The sequence below is a fragment of the Dysidea avara genome, chromosome 9 (genome assembly GCF_963678975.1).
Source record: "Dysidea avara chromosome 9, odDysAvar1.4, whole genome shotgun sequence".
Lineage (NCBI taxonomy): Eukaryota > Metazoa > Porifera > Demospongiae > Dictyoceratida > Dysideidae > Dysidea > Dysidea avara.
The window spans coordinates 30,043,734-30,058,442 of NC_089280.1; the positions used below are offsets into that span (position 1 = coordinate 30,043,734).

General features: G+C 37.8%; 1 protein-coding gene across 1 annotated transcript in view; it reads left to right on the plus strand.

The window, feature by feature from the left end:
- The window catches only part of LOC136267413 (gamma-aminobutyric acid type B receptor subunit 2-like), a 61,062-nt gene that overhangs the window by 31,936 nt on the left and 14,417 nt on the right, over window positions 1–14,709 (plus strand). The window lies entirely within an intron of this gene.

Below are 14,709 nucleotides of genomic sequence, written 5' to 3' on the forward strand. Positions count from 1 at the left end.
TCAGATTCCAATGCTAGCTGGCTATAACCTTACAGTAGATGGTAGCAGTATACATGAATTTATCTATGATCATGGGCAGTATTAACTATCACCAGGCAGAGGACTTCTTGAAGGAAAATATGGGGTCTGCTTTAGGATTGAGTCGATTTTACTTTTATGTCTGCAGCAACTCACCCTAAGGCTGTGGAATAATGTGACTGCATGCCTCAAAATTTTAAGTTGGCTAAGTAGTAAAAAACATACTGAGAATATTATAGCTATAACCTTTATAAGGTGATGTTTCTTCCTGTGGGGCATGTCATTAGTAGGAGATGATAGTTCACATTTAGTTATTCAATGGAGTAAACCTAAACTATTATCTCCTACATATCACATATGACAGAGAGGAATGTGCAGTATGTACACATGCAGGTGTTACAGATGTATTGTTCTAACCATTAGTGTTAACTCATGATCAGACATTATATGTGCATAAGAGCACAGTACACATGATACTGTGCATGCACTTCACTGTACAAGCCAAACAATAACAGTGTCAGCTTTTCCTGATGTATATAAATATTAAGACATTTAGGACTCTCAACTTAAAATCTGGGCCAGGCTGGGTAGCCACCTACCTTCATTTATTTCTGGATCAGTGCCTGGTGATGAATGTTATAGGTGACTGCTCTATTAGAGTATCTCGATCTTAAGCACCTCCAATGCGGCTAGCTGATCCTGTGCATGCAATGATCCGTGCCCTTGTTGGATAACCTTTTAAGCACAAATCCATGCAGTGATAATGCCTGCAATGCTCATTATTCGAGATTGATAAATGAGAATAGCTATAGCTAAGTCGGCTGCAGTGTTCCGTCACAAACAATTTATAGCTATGCATCATTGGCTGCATGCGTTAGTGGTCCACCCGGACCCATTTTGGTATACCAATATTGGCCGAGTGGTCAGGAGTGCATGTGGCCAACTAGGTTTGGGCCGGACCAATTTTGGTCAGGTCGGACCAATTTCGGATGCTTAAAATGGTCCGGGCGGACTAAATGTGACTGGATTTTGGAAAAACGATCCAAATCGCACATTAGAAGTTCCGAGATAAACGGTTTTAAAGAATTGAAGCCAGCATAACTCTCCAAGGATAGCAAGCACGCGTATGAAATTTACACAAAAGATGCATCAATCTGTTACCTTTCAAGCCACTTCCAGTACTTGTAGCTGCTTGTACAGTTTCCCGCCAAATAAGATAGAAAATCTGAGCAGTTGGACGAGCGAAGTAGTATCACGAGTGCTCACAAAGGGGTGGAGGCTGGGGGGTGGCGGGGAGGGCAAACGTTAGACCTCAAAATGGAGGCAGACCACGATTGGAGTCCAGACACCAGATTACAGGGCTGCGCTGGCTCCTTAGTGGCTGATATGTAGCAAAATCACCAGAGAACACGTCTGGCCAACGTTATAAGGCTGTCCACCAGTAAACCACTGACTCTTGCCAAGCCAGGTCCTTCACAAGGCCTGAAACCGCCATTTGAGCACTCCACACCACCCAGAAAAGACGTGTGTAAAAACCAGCCTCTTGTAGTTTGAGTAGTGCTGAGGGTCAAAACTTGTAGTACGATAGTGTAGCTATCCACTGGTGGTGTTAGTTTGATTTTGCCTGATGTGCGATTTGGATCGGTTCTGTAAAATCTGGTCACAAATTTGGTCGACTGAAAATGGTCCGGCCGGACCGATTTTTGCCCCGGACCAAAATTTTCGTTACAGTACTCACTGAACCTATGTAAATTATTAACTTTAAAATAAACTACTATAATTATATAAGTTCTGGCTGAGTTATACACTGGTAGTTGCATATACAATAGGTGACTGGGCCTGCAAAAACAGGGCATGTGGGCACAAAAACATCTGCCTACCTTTTCAAACTTTCATGACTCATAACTTTTTATACCATCATTATGGTATGGGATGTAAATATTCTACTCCAGTGCTGAGATAAGACTCATTGATTGATGGAATGTAGATTATGTAGTTTGTGCCCACATGCCCTATTTTTGCAGGCCCTGTCACAATAAAAGTACATAGAAGGCATAGTCGAGATGACGCCTTATGATTGACAAGTATTTGTGAGTGTACATGTGTTAAATATGTCCTATGGGATTGTATAGTTGTTGTTATGGATGAATCAGTATAACACCATAGCTACAACTATAAGTTCAGTAATGGCTGGACAGCTATTCTAGCTTAACCACAAAAAGGATAATTATTAACCTAGTAAAACTGTCCTACCATCACATTATGGATGACATTATTAGAGACTGGTTATTAGGGATGATATGACCAGTGGACGGCCAGGACTACTTCATTGGGTGGCCAACATAATGGCAATAATAGGATGACATATATAATACATAAACCATTGGCTGCCATATGATTACACTGTATCAAGTTATCAACAATGTACTTTTATAATTGTTACTATAGTTAGCCAACAAATGTTATGAACTTAGCTACCGAGTGCTACTTGCTGATTTGACTGTAGTATCACTGTACTAATTATAAGTGTGTTTTCATTTATTTGAACCTGCGGGAGTTGGCTTTTTCTGGCAGCCTTTCTATAGAGTTTCGATCTGACAAAGTTCCAGTAAAGAGGAAATTGTACAGGTTTCTGACTAACTCAGGGGTCTGTGGCATACTCCCCCAGGGAAATTTTCGAGGCGTAAGTGTACCAAGATTGAATCTGGAAGCAATTTAGAGAAGAGATTGAGATCTAGAAGTAATTAGCAATCCGAAGGGACAAAATTAAAAAATGAGAACTACGCCGGTACATATACACGTGTACATGCAAATGCAAGCCTTTGTTTTATTGAATTTTAAGGCAATCCGGCTTTATAATTATAGCAGGGCCGCTCCGGCCGCTCACAGTGGGGGGGAAGTGGGGCATTTTGCCCTGGGCCCCTGTCTGAAAGGGGCCCCAGCAGTTCCCAGAGGGCCCCACGAAAGGCCCCTTGAATACCTGTTTAAAAGATCGATATAATCTAATAGAGCCTCGAATAGAGCATTCAGATCTAAATACTCTAATAGAGCAGTCATTGTATTCTTCAGAGGAGCAGTGTAGCAAGTTTATAAATAAGGAGATATGGTTGGTGAGGGGTAGCTATTGTCATTGTCAGCATGTAATGACCTTTTTTTTTTGGTCTTCAAATTACAGCTTGGATGAAGTTGTGATTCAGAATGGAAACCTTCTTGCCCCTGGGGCCCCACTTTAACTCTTTGCCCTGGGTCCCTTAATTTCTCTGGGTGGCCTTGAATTATAGTACACTGCATGTAAGAAAGAAAATTACTAGTTGGATTTTTAATCAAAGAGTAGCTACATGTAGACCACAAAATGTAAAATTTTGAAAATGGCTATCACAAGATTGGATGTTGAGGTAGCTATACTTTTAGTCAAATCAGATGCTATAGTAAGAGTTAAGATGTATAACATGTAAGTATTATAACTCTGAATTTATACTGTAGCTATTTTTCTGCGGTGCAGCTGGTTATTTTTGTCTAAGTTTTACAACTATCATTGCAACTATAGCTTTTTGGCCACAACTAGCTATCCCACCTTTTAGTCCCATAAACAACTTTTGTAGACTTTGCTTCCTACGTTTACCCTCAATTGCAAATTCAAGTATCTAATTGTGAGTTGCATGGTAACAGTGTAAGGTAATATATTTAAATCACTGCCTTGACTGGATAGACATAGAATTTAGTCGTTTCTTTGGAATGTAAATGGTAGTACGATAATATGTTGTTACTGACTAAGTAGCTAGTTTTTCTGGCCCTTCTTAGATACCCTACTTAGTTACATAATAAACAAATTCTTTAGTTTAGTTAACACTTGTCTCATGTACTGTCTACATGGAGTACATGTATCAGGTGTTGGTATTCAGTTTCGCTTTACCCACTGACATGTATTTATCACATAATGGTGTACTAACTAACTAACCACAACAAATACATTTTTACAGTATGTGTATAATAATACATGCTATCTCATGGTATTCTGTTATAGCTAATTATTAACTAAAATAAATGTAACTGGATTTGCAAAAAGGGGTCTTCCATACACATCCAACTCTATCAACTTGGGAGACCATAACTTAGTGTTCAAGTACAAATATAAACCCTAACTTTATTTTCCATTTATTAAACTTACCAACTATTTAATACTTAAAAACGAAAGACTGCTCTATTAGAGGGTTTTAAAATGGCTTTGTCATAAATCACAAATAGTGGTACTGAGAGCTAATCAATGTGTGCAGACAGCTTTATTGATCAACCAGTAGCTTATCTAACTAATGAAATCCTTACAAGTGCAAATCATATTCATATTATGGTTATAAGTGTCATTTAGTCTGGACTATGCCGCCACTATTATCTTAAATAAGATTCATAGTTGCAATGAATTCATTAGTCCATACATTACTGCTAATACTGTAAACATCAAAGCCTATAATTATTCTTTGAAGGATTGCTGTGCGCTGTAACAAAAATAAATCTAAAAATAGGTGACTGCTTTATTAGAGTAACTCAAAATAATTGTGCTCATATCAGCAGTAGTTATATATATATACTTGCAATCACTTTACTTGCTTTGACGGTTTGAGTGGTTAGATGGCTGTTTACCTAGCTAATGAAATCTCCACAATTGTGAACTATATTCACACCGCTACTGGCGACACGTCTGACTGATTCATTATTAAAGGAAGTTTATTAGTCCCTATGATGTATATAGCACTGTACTAGCTAAGTGTTTCTACTTAAAAGTAGTCTTGAAATGCTCTGTATAGTACCAAAATCCATTATGACTGTATTCACTAACTCTAATAGAGCATTCACCAAATTCGCAAAATTGTCATGTTATAGTAAGTTTGTACCGGCTCACCACTGACCAAATTTGAAACCAATACCCTTTCCTAACCTGTTACGAATCATCATATTTGGTAAAGTGGATGTGGAGACCCCTATTTGCAAATCTGATCACAAATGTTTCCGGAGTGACTGGTTCCTTGCCACATCCTCCGAGCGACATCCTCCAGTAGTGTTCACCTCCACCCTCAAATTAAAGAGAAGCAACGCCGACTAGTAGACTAGACCTAAATGAATATTAACTCTGCCTGCTCTATAGCTGCTAGTGACGAAGCACACACTGTAAAAAAAATTAGTAATGAATTTCTTTTTCAGTGTAGTGACCCTCACTGCATAGTAGCTAGTGAACGTCAATGGCGGATCCAGGATAGGGCATTTGGGGCAACCCCCCCTCCTCTGCCCTTTTCTTTAGGAAGAATAGCTAGCCTGCTATAGCTACGTACATCAAAATGTAATTTCAGAAGTATTTCATTACATTTTAATAAACTGCCTCCAATGAAATTACTTTCATTATATTTTCCAGCTGCTGGTACTGAAAACTTTACATTTCAGTACCCTGTTCATGACATTTTCAGTACAAAAGATTCCAGTCTGAGTGGTCACTCTGCAGACCGCGCCCCTAGTTTCGCGTTTTAAAAAACCTCGTGTTTGCTCGCATAGATCCTCTGAGTGGAGTAAATCGCCGTCATGGACGTGAGAATAGTTTTGACTTTGTTTGTTGCTGTTACTTTGTGCGATGGTGATGATCGTCCGTTATACTTACTCGACCTGTACGACTGTATCGATGACTACGAAGATTACTGCCACAACATCCCGGAATTCACCATCCGTGCTGCGATAGAATTAGCCAACAACCACACAGATATACTAAATGGGTATACCCTACACACGCCATTAAATTCTTTCAGTTTTCCAGTTGGCTCTGTAAGGAGTGGAGAGGTAATGTATTCAGTGTAAGTATGATTGCAATAATAAGTGTAGGTCTACTGTGTACCATGGTTGAATGCATGTAGCTACATGGGTCAGACGATCGCGAGTTATTAAGTTGAATTACTGTGAAGGACAAGGGGTACGTAGCTTCGAGTGTAGCTTCCGCACCACCAGTTGTTACACTTGCAACTAGGGATCAAGAGTTTTGATTGTCAAATTTTGTCTTGATTGTTTGGTTTCACTTTTTATAAAGAGCCTTGATTGTTGATTGTCACCAGTAAAAGTCTAGTAAATATCTCATGTTGCTAAACTTGCTTTCTAAGGTGCTTGATTGCCACTTTTGTGGATGTTTTGATCACTTGATGCACTGTAGAAAAGCCACTTGATCTCTTGATTGAATCTTGATCCCAGTCATAAGTATTTTAATAGACAGTATAGAAGTGACTGCCCCTTGAAGGCCAGTGACATCTGACATCTGTGTAATGTGTGAATACTATTAAAACACAATTTATGGTGCTATAACACATCAATAATTTATATTATATGGTGCTAAAATTATAGATCATGTGTGACCCAGGGTGTGGTCTCACAAAAAAAAAGTTGCTATGGCCTCAGATTTCACAATGTTTTATGGGAAAGTGAGAACAAAAGTACTGAGAATTCTACCGTCAGCTCTGCACATGACTCACTATATATCTCAAATGTATATCAATTTTAGACCATACTGAAGTGTACACCCAGCAGGCTTATAGTATTATTATTTTAGTCAACCTTTTTCTAGTTAGACACTAGAGGGTTACACAGAGGCAGAACCTGTACGAGGTGGTTATTAACCACTAACCAAAGACTTGCTGACTATAAAACAAGGACAGAGATTGAAGAGGGCCTATGTGACTCAATCCATCTGGCACCTTTCGAATATGCATGGGTTTACTGAAAATTTGTTATGTGCATCAGCAAGTATTTTAAGTGATTAGAACAATAAAGCACTGAAACCTTTATTGATATGTGCTGATGTGTCACCATTCTTTTCTTTGGTATGCTTCACCATGAATCAAGACACATGGTAGTGTGTTGTGCGGCCAAAAAAGCCAGCGCGCTACACCGTGAGTATATTAAACAAAACGTAGTTTACACGCATACGTAGCTCCATGCTCCCTTCTCAAATTGAAACCATTTTTATACCGCAAATGCCCGCCACCTTCAGGACTCCACATACCAAATTTGAGCTAGATTGCTTAACGCAATCGTGAAATATAAGCCTTCAAAATTCGGCTTAATTTCTTCATTTTTTTTTGACTTCTTCATTTAGGGGGCTCGGGGGGCTTAGATTTTTCTTTTCGCACACTTTACAAAAACCATTATTAAATGCAAATGTGTAGCTCAATTGTCTTGAGCTTTGGTGCACTTTACGAACGTATTGTGGCACAATCGCGTAACAAGTTTGGTGCAAATCTGATTAATATTCATAGAGCTATGGACAATTATTTGCATTAAAAAAGGCCAACTTGTTGTCACACCTACAGGATAAACCACTTATGGGAATAACTTTAAAATCGGTATGCATATAGGTTAACCATCATAGCTCAAACCGTTTGTGGTTTAAAAGAAATTGCATTGACAGCTACAGAGTTACAAGGCAAAAACCAAACAACTGTAAGTCGCGGGGTCGAAATACTCTAATGGGACAGTCAACGTGGGGTAAAAAAGGTGCATTAAAATGTCGCAAAAAAAGTTACTTACCAGCATTTGAACCAGGGACCTCCATACTGAACATCTAAATCCTTAACCACTGAGCCGCTGCTATCACTGCTGATCACCTCACTTTATTTCTACTTTATAAATGAAAATTCTAGCTACTCAAATAATCAAGTTCATAATTTCATAGACCTTTCATAGATCTACCAATGGAAAATCTAGATTGTTGTAGAACATTCTACAAAAATTATGAAAGCAGCCGTGTCATGCGGCCAAGTACAGCCAGTGTGGGCGGGCGACATACTCGTTTTACGGAACCAGAAAACTCCGTTTTCATGCATCCTTTACAGGTGAAACCTGGCCTTCAATATGCAACAGCTAACAATGAGGATGGAGCTCATTTAGATGTTTATGCTTCAGGATTCTGGTGAGGTAAGCAAACATCTGAAGGCATTTTTTAATGTCAAAGTTAAGGCTATTGCACCTTCATATCGTGGTAGCTAGCTACCCAAGTATCCTCACCATAGTTTATCGATGTTTTGAATGTGAGAAGCAACGGAAGTATGAACAATGAAATTGAGATGGGTTCTTTTATTCCACTTGTATTTTCAACATTAAGGGGTGGTATGGGTCATGCTGCTCAGTGCTGTATTTTACAGAAGACTTGCTCTCCTTGTCTCTCTTCAGAAGGAGTAGTGTCATATAGTTCTGTGATGTCAGGGTGGTGGCAAGAGGTGCTGGTAACCCTGGGAATAATATAAATAATATGTATCCGTAGCTCCAAAGTGCTTGAATGGTATAATTAACCATTTCTGCAGTGGAAGCTTCCTCAGGGTAGGGCATCTCCCATTCTTAGTTTGAGTTAGATCTGCCCAGCCATCATTGGGGTAAACACATCTTCAAAATTCATCTTATTTCAGCCACGCAGTCTTTGATGATTCCTGTAGAAAAGGGAAAAAAGTTAAAATGAATTATCAAAGTCAACCATAAGCTGGCTTTGGAACTTGCAATTACAAAAAGAAGTGATATCCACACAAAAACAGCCAAGCTGTAAAAAAAGGTGTGGCCTTAAAAAGCCTGGGTAAAAAAAAGTAGTGAAATCAAAGGTGGCGGCTGCAATGATGTTAATGCTAATAAAATTTAATATGGCTGTGCATTGCTAAAATTGGTTAGTGCACGATATTAAATCACAGTAAAACAATAAGAAGTGTTGTATCCCTACTGTGCTCAAGATAGTAGGGATATAACACTTCTTATTGTTTTACTGTGATTTAATATAGTGTACTACTCCAGCTTGTTTCAGTACCTTTTTTTGATGTGCTATGGTCCCTACTCTAGTTGAAAATTCCAAGTATACTTGTTTGTTAACTTTTTTTGTAAAATAAAAATATTAAATATTATGACTGGTGAACCCATGCATACCGCATCAAAAGGAAGAAATAGCACCACGCACCCCAGCTATCAATTATTGTCTGAAAAGTGAAGTATCCATTACGCTTCATTGTCAGCTATGCTCAACCCATTACACAGCATTACGAATCAAGAACTGTTTGAAAAGCACCTCTGCAATCAAAGTAGCCACTATGAAAAATATAGACAATTTCCATTATGGATGGAAGTCATCACATGCTACCGCCAAATTGACACTTTTCGCTGTCAGCAAAGATGGATGGGACAGGAGGACACTGGTAAGTCCACGAAGAATACATTGTACGTACTACGGTATGCCAAAAGGCAACTCTTGGGCCAAAGCAGTGAAAAATCAAGCCCGTAGTCTTAGCTGTTATCGAGTTACGCTCATCTGAAGGTATCATCAGTCAGTCAGGCGGTCAGTCAGAAAATTGCATTTAGTAATTTTAAAAAGAAAATCTGTAGCAACTTGTTGTAAACCTTTTGGGTCGATCTGAAGGCTTGTTTGGGTTTAATTTTATCTAACCAATACTGCCTCATCATCGTCAGGGAAAAGTGAGGCTGGTTTTTGGGTGATGTTTTTCATTGACCATGCCCACTCCTTTGTGGTCCCTACTATACAGTATTTTCATACTGTATGGTAAATAATACAAAATGTACATTAATTACTTTACTAGCTACACAGTGTTCTAATGCAACAGAATACAGTCACGGACAGCTATTGAAAAGAGGGGATAAGTAGACAAACAAGTGTAAGAAAAAACAACCTGTAGAACTAATTCACAATGCTTTTGTTTCATTGTAACACTAATGTAGTGAAGGTTAATGGGTGTCAAGATGTCAAAATAACTCAGAGCGTTCTTTTCCAAATATCCACCATTCAATTTGCCATAGAAAAAGTGATTTTCCTTAAATTGACATGCTTAAATTTCTCCTGGTTTCCTTCTGCTATAGCTCATTTTAACTGCTATTCACTGTTCTTTCCAAATCTGGTTTGGAATCTAAGGTATCTGTCACATGTCGTGGGTTATTGTGCCTTTTATTGCATGTCCGCCTGGTAGACTCCTGTAAGCGTTTGAGTGTAAATCGGATGGCTGCAGGTTCAAGGCTACCTAGGTCCAGTCATGGATTTTTCCTCCTTCCTGCAACTTTTCAAATACACCTTATGTAACTAATGTCTTTGTATCTAATGTCTTTGAGCAGGCTGTAGGACCAGGTGTCCTACAGACCTTCAGCACTTGTGTTGTAAAGCTTTAATAAATAAATAAAAATAAAATAAATAAATGTCCCCGGAACACCCAATACAACTGAATGTATGGGGAAATTTGCTACACCGAATCAGTTTAAGCCATTTTGATAAAATTTCCTTTGAGTTGGACTTCTTCTAGCATCATTGTACTCGCGGAGAGTTGCTACACACGTATCACACCTGGAAAGTTGCTAAACAGATTTGAGGTAGTCGGTACACAATAATTTATAATGGTTTTTCAATTGAAATGTATTGGACATACTGGCACTTTTGCCATGAACAAAAGTACAGCAAATGTCTGCAAACTTTCTTGATAAGAAAGTTTGAATAAGTGTGTGCCCACATACGCTATTTTTTGCAGGCCCGGTCACAACTACTTCAGTCATGGTTATATTATATGGTTGTATTATATTGACAGGCTGTATACGACTAAAGTAGACTAGGGATTAAATGTGAACTAGTTTAGCTGCAGGTATACATGACCTCCCTTGTTTCATTGCTTTTTATTTCTATTATCCCTACTCAAATGTAAAATTTCTAATTTTTCCTTACACTTGTAACTATAAGACAATTCATTTACTACTAGACAGATGCTAACAGCATTGTGGGGCAAGCCTGAGTGTATATTTTTTAAGTACTGATGGCAGTGAAAACTACTGAAACATTATGGAGGAGAGTGTCTAAGAATCAATATAGCCTGTGCAAAATCACTATGTACACATCTGCAAAGCTTTTATTGATGGTATGATAGGTGTTGATAAGGTCAAGTCTTTGATCTGCTACTTTAACCACTTCTTTTCACGTCATTGCAGTTCTACGACACCGCATATAACTATTCACGGTTTCTATGCCTTCTCCTTTCTGTCTCTTCAGGAGTTTCTGCATCCTTTCTGTGCCCGTACTGCTCCCTCCTACGTCTAAGACGTTCCTCCGTATCCGTTCAATAGTTACACGTGGCCAGACATCACTCACGTGGCATAACAGTAATCTACACCGATAACTCTTGTGATATGAACCATTACACATACCAAATATGGCTAAGCAGTAGTATACGCCGTTAACTTCCATGAAATGAACCATTACACATACCAAATATGGCTAAGCAGTAATCTATGCGTTAAATCCTCCATGGAATGGATGATTACACGTACTTGTATGGACTACGCACACCGTATAAGGAGAATGGTCTGGAAGCACGTGTAAGGTACCCGCTTTATATCGTAATTTATTGTAAACGTGTCCATTACACTGCTGACTCCCTAGTGTGGGGCTCGCTCAGGCTCGCCTCAAATTAAATTTCAAACCGGACTTTTCAATGACTAGTTTTGCTTCTTTACAAGATGTTGTAAGATGTTTATATAATACAAAACCATGGTGTGAAGCATGCACTAACAACCATGTATGGATGCAATATCACCGTGTTTCTCCATTGTACATAATGTAGCCACCTAACTGTTAAATACAAAACAATACTGAAGCCAGCTAACTCATTTTATCTTGTTATGTACTTTGACAATTAAATTTGGAGGATGTGGGCAAAGAGCAGCCATTTAAATTTCTGTACACATGAAAAAATGCTGTTCCATTTTGTCTATGATTGACTTTAAACATTCTGGAATTGTATTATAAATGACAAATGTGCGTATATTTACTAGCTCACATCCATAATTATATGGAATATCAGTCTGCCTGAACATACATACAAAAATTGAAACCTACAAAAAAAATTGAAACTTGAAAAAATACAAAAAAATACAAAACATACACAAATTGAAACCATCTTGTGTAACAGCAAAAAATGCATACTCTGATCATTTTGCTGTAGATTCTCCATCATATAAAATATGTTGGAGATGTATAGTCCGCACTATTTTGATCCTCCTCGGGTCTATAACTAGCAAGATTAATAACTAAAAGTAACTTACAGTGCAATCTTAGAGCTTCCAGCAATCTTATAACTTTCCAGGGCATACCTTCATATTTCTTTCCCAATACATTTTATTGTAACATGTTCCTTTAAAAATTCCACTGGTACTCAAATATTTGTAATGCTGAAAACCTTCTGTCTGTCCATATGTCTGTCCATCCACCAGCTTTTCATCTGAGTTCACACACATTCTTCTTGCAAGCTGCTGCACATGTCAAAGTGAGTTTTTGCACCAAAGTAAGCACTCATCAGCTAAAGAGTAAAGTGAAGCTTCTAACTGCCATTGTTCATCGTGTTGAATGCAAGGGTGTAGAAGCAAAACTTGCTGGAATTCTTTACATGCAAACCATAAGAAAACACCTGTGCGTATTCATCTTACACATACCTTTATAAACAGGTTTTACTACCCACAAGAAACATGTATGAAATGTATTATAGTACAGTGTTGTGTGTTTAATTCCTTGGTGGTAGAATTTTTTCCCGCTTCGATAACTGTTTTTGGTTATACACAACTTTTTTTTCTGTTGTCTGGTCTGTAATTTTTTTTTGTTTTAAACCTTATTGGTAAGCTTTTTTATGTATGTAGAACTTTTCGTGTACCTTTCTCTCTCACTACATGCAGAAGATGGTATCCAGATTTGGTAGTGAGTTATAGGTGCAAGGCACAGCCCTCAACTGCTGACTGTTGAACATTAAAATGCTTCAAAATTTACCAGATTTGTGATTTCATGAATAACATGCGTAAAATATTTTCAGTATATGCTTGGTTCCATTTAATTCCTAAATGTCAGTTTTGGTTAAGGCATTATATACATAATATTCTCGAATTAAAATTAAAGCCTCAATATTTAGCAGCTAAATCATTCTTTAAATTACAAGACACATTCACCATCATTATATTATTATTTAATACCCATTGTTTCCCAATATGAATATATATTAGAGTACCTTTGACTGCTCTAGTAGGTTACATCTGATTGCTCTATTAGAGTATCTTGATCTTCATAAAGGTATTTAATGCATGCCCTTGATCCCCATTGAGGAATCAAAGCAACTTTCCTATTACACTGTAGCTATACTAGTACTGACTTGCCCTGTTGCCATTCAAGCTTTTTCTGTATGCAAATGCAAGGAATTTTAAGTTTGATTATGGATCATAGAAAAAGGTAGCGAAACAAGAAGGGAGGTCACCTACACCTAAAGATATACTAGTGGACATTTAATCATCATGGGAAGACTGAATTAGATATTTAATGTCCACTAGTATATCTTCAGGTGTAGGCGACCTTCCTTAATTCCCTACTTTTATCTGTGATCCCTAATCGAACTTAAAATTCCTTGCACTTGATTTTTTGTAGCATTATTATGACTGCTGAACACGCACATACCACATCAAGAGAAAGAATGTAGCCACACTTAATGTTTTCATCTTTCAATAAATGTCAATTGGCCATTATACTTCATTTTCAGCTATGTTCAGCCTATTACGCAATGTTACAAATGAAAAACAGTATGAGAAACGTCTCTGCAATTAATCCAGCCACTATGGAAAATGCTGACAATTCCGGTTGCAAACATATAGGGAAGCCATCACACACTACCATTAATTGACACATTGAGCTGTTAACTAAGAGAAATAGGACAAAGGTAAGTCCATGATATGTCAATTGTATGTGCTGCGATATGCCAAAAGGCACCTGTTGGGCTGAAGCAACATCGAATAGTGAAAAAAATCAAGCCTGTATTTCCAGCCATTATCGGGTTACACTTGTCTGAAGACATTAGTAAGTTAGTTAGTCAGGCAGTATATAGAAAATTAAAATTTCATAACAACTTATTGGAAGCGTTTCGGGTTGTACTGAAGGCATTATTGGGCTTGGTTATACCTAACCAATACTGCAAAGCCATCATGAAGATATACGTAGTGAGGCTGGTTTCTGGCCAATATTTCTTATGAGAAAGTGCAATCCTCCTAATATACAGTTACTACCATACTGTATGATATTTGTGCTGCCAAACTACATATACAGTCCTGCAGCAATTCCACAAGTTCAGTGGGGGTTCTGCAACCCTCTATTATTCTCCTGACATGTGTAAAGTTTCATGTTATGTCTCACTGTATCTTCCTACCTGTTTCAAAACACCAACATTTTCTCAGTGTTTTTGTACTTACAAAATCAATATAAGAAAGAGTAAATATTGGGGTTGTAGGGGGCAGGAGTTCAATTAGTTATTTTTTTAGTATATTGAAATAGTCTACAGCTATATAAGGCAATGAATTTCTGCACATCAGTAGCGCACAGGTGTCAGTCACAATCTATCACCCTACTTGAATGGATAACATATTTACTAGGACAACTACTTGCCTCTAATAGATTTTAAAAAGACGGTGTATAGTGCAAAGTAACAAAGGAATAGTGGAATAAATCATGAAAAAAATGTTTAATGATTTGAAAAGGTAACTTGATTATTTAGTGAAGTTTGGATTCAGTGAAATTTTGTAATTGACCATGTATAGTATGTTTGGTGCCAGTCAATTAGACACAGTATTGTGACAAGTAATGTCGAATTTGTGTGACATAATTAGCCTTAGTCA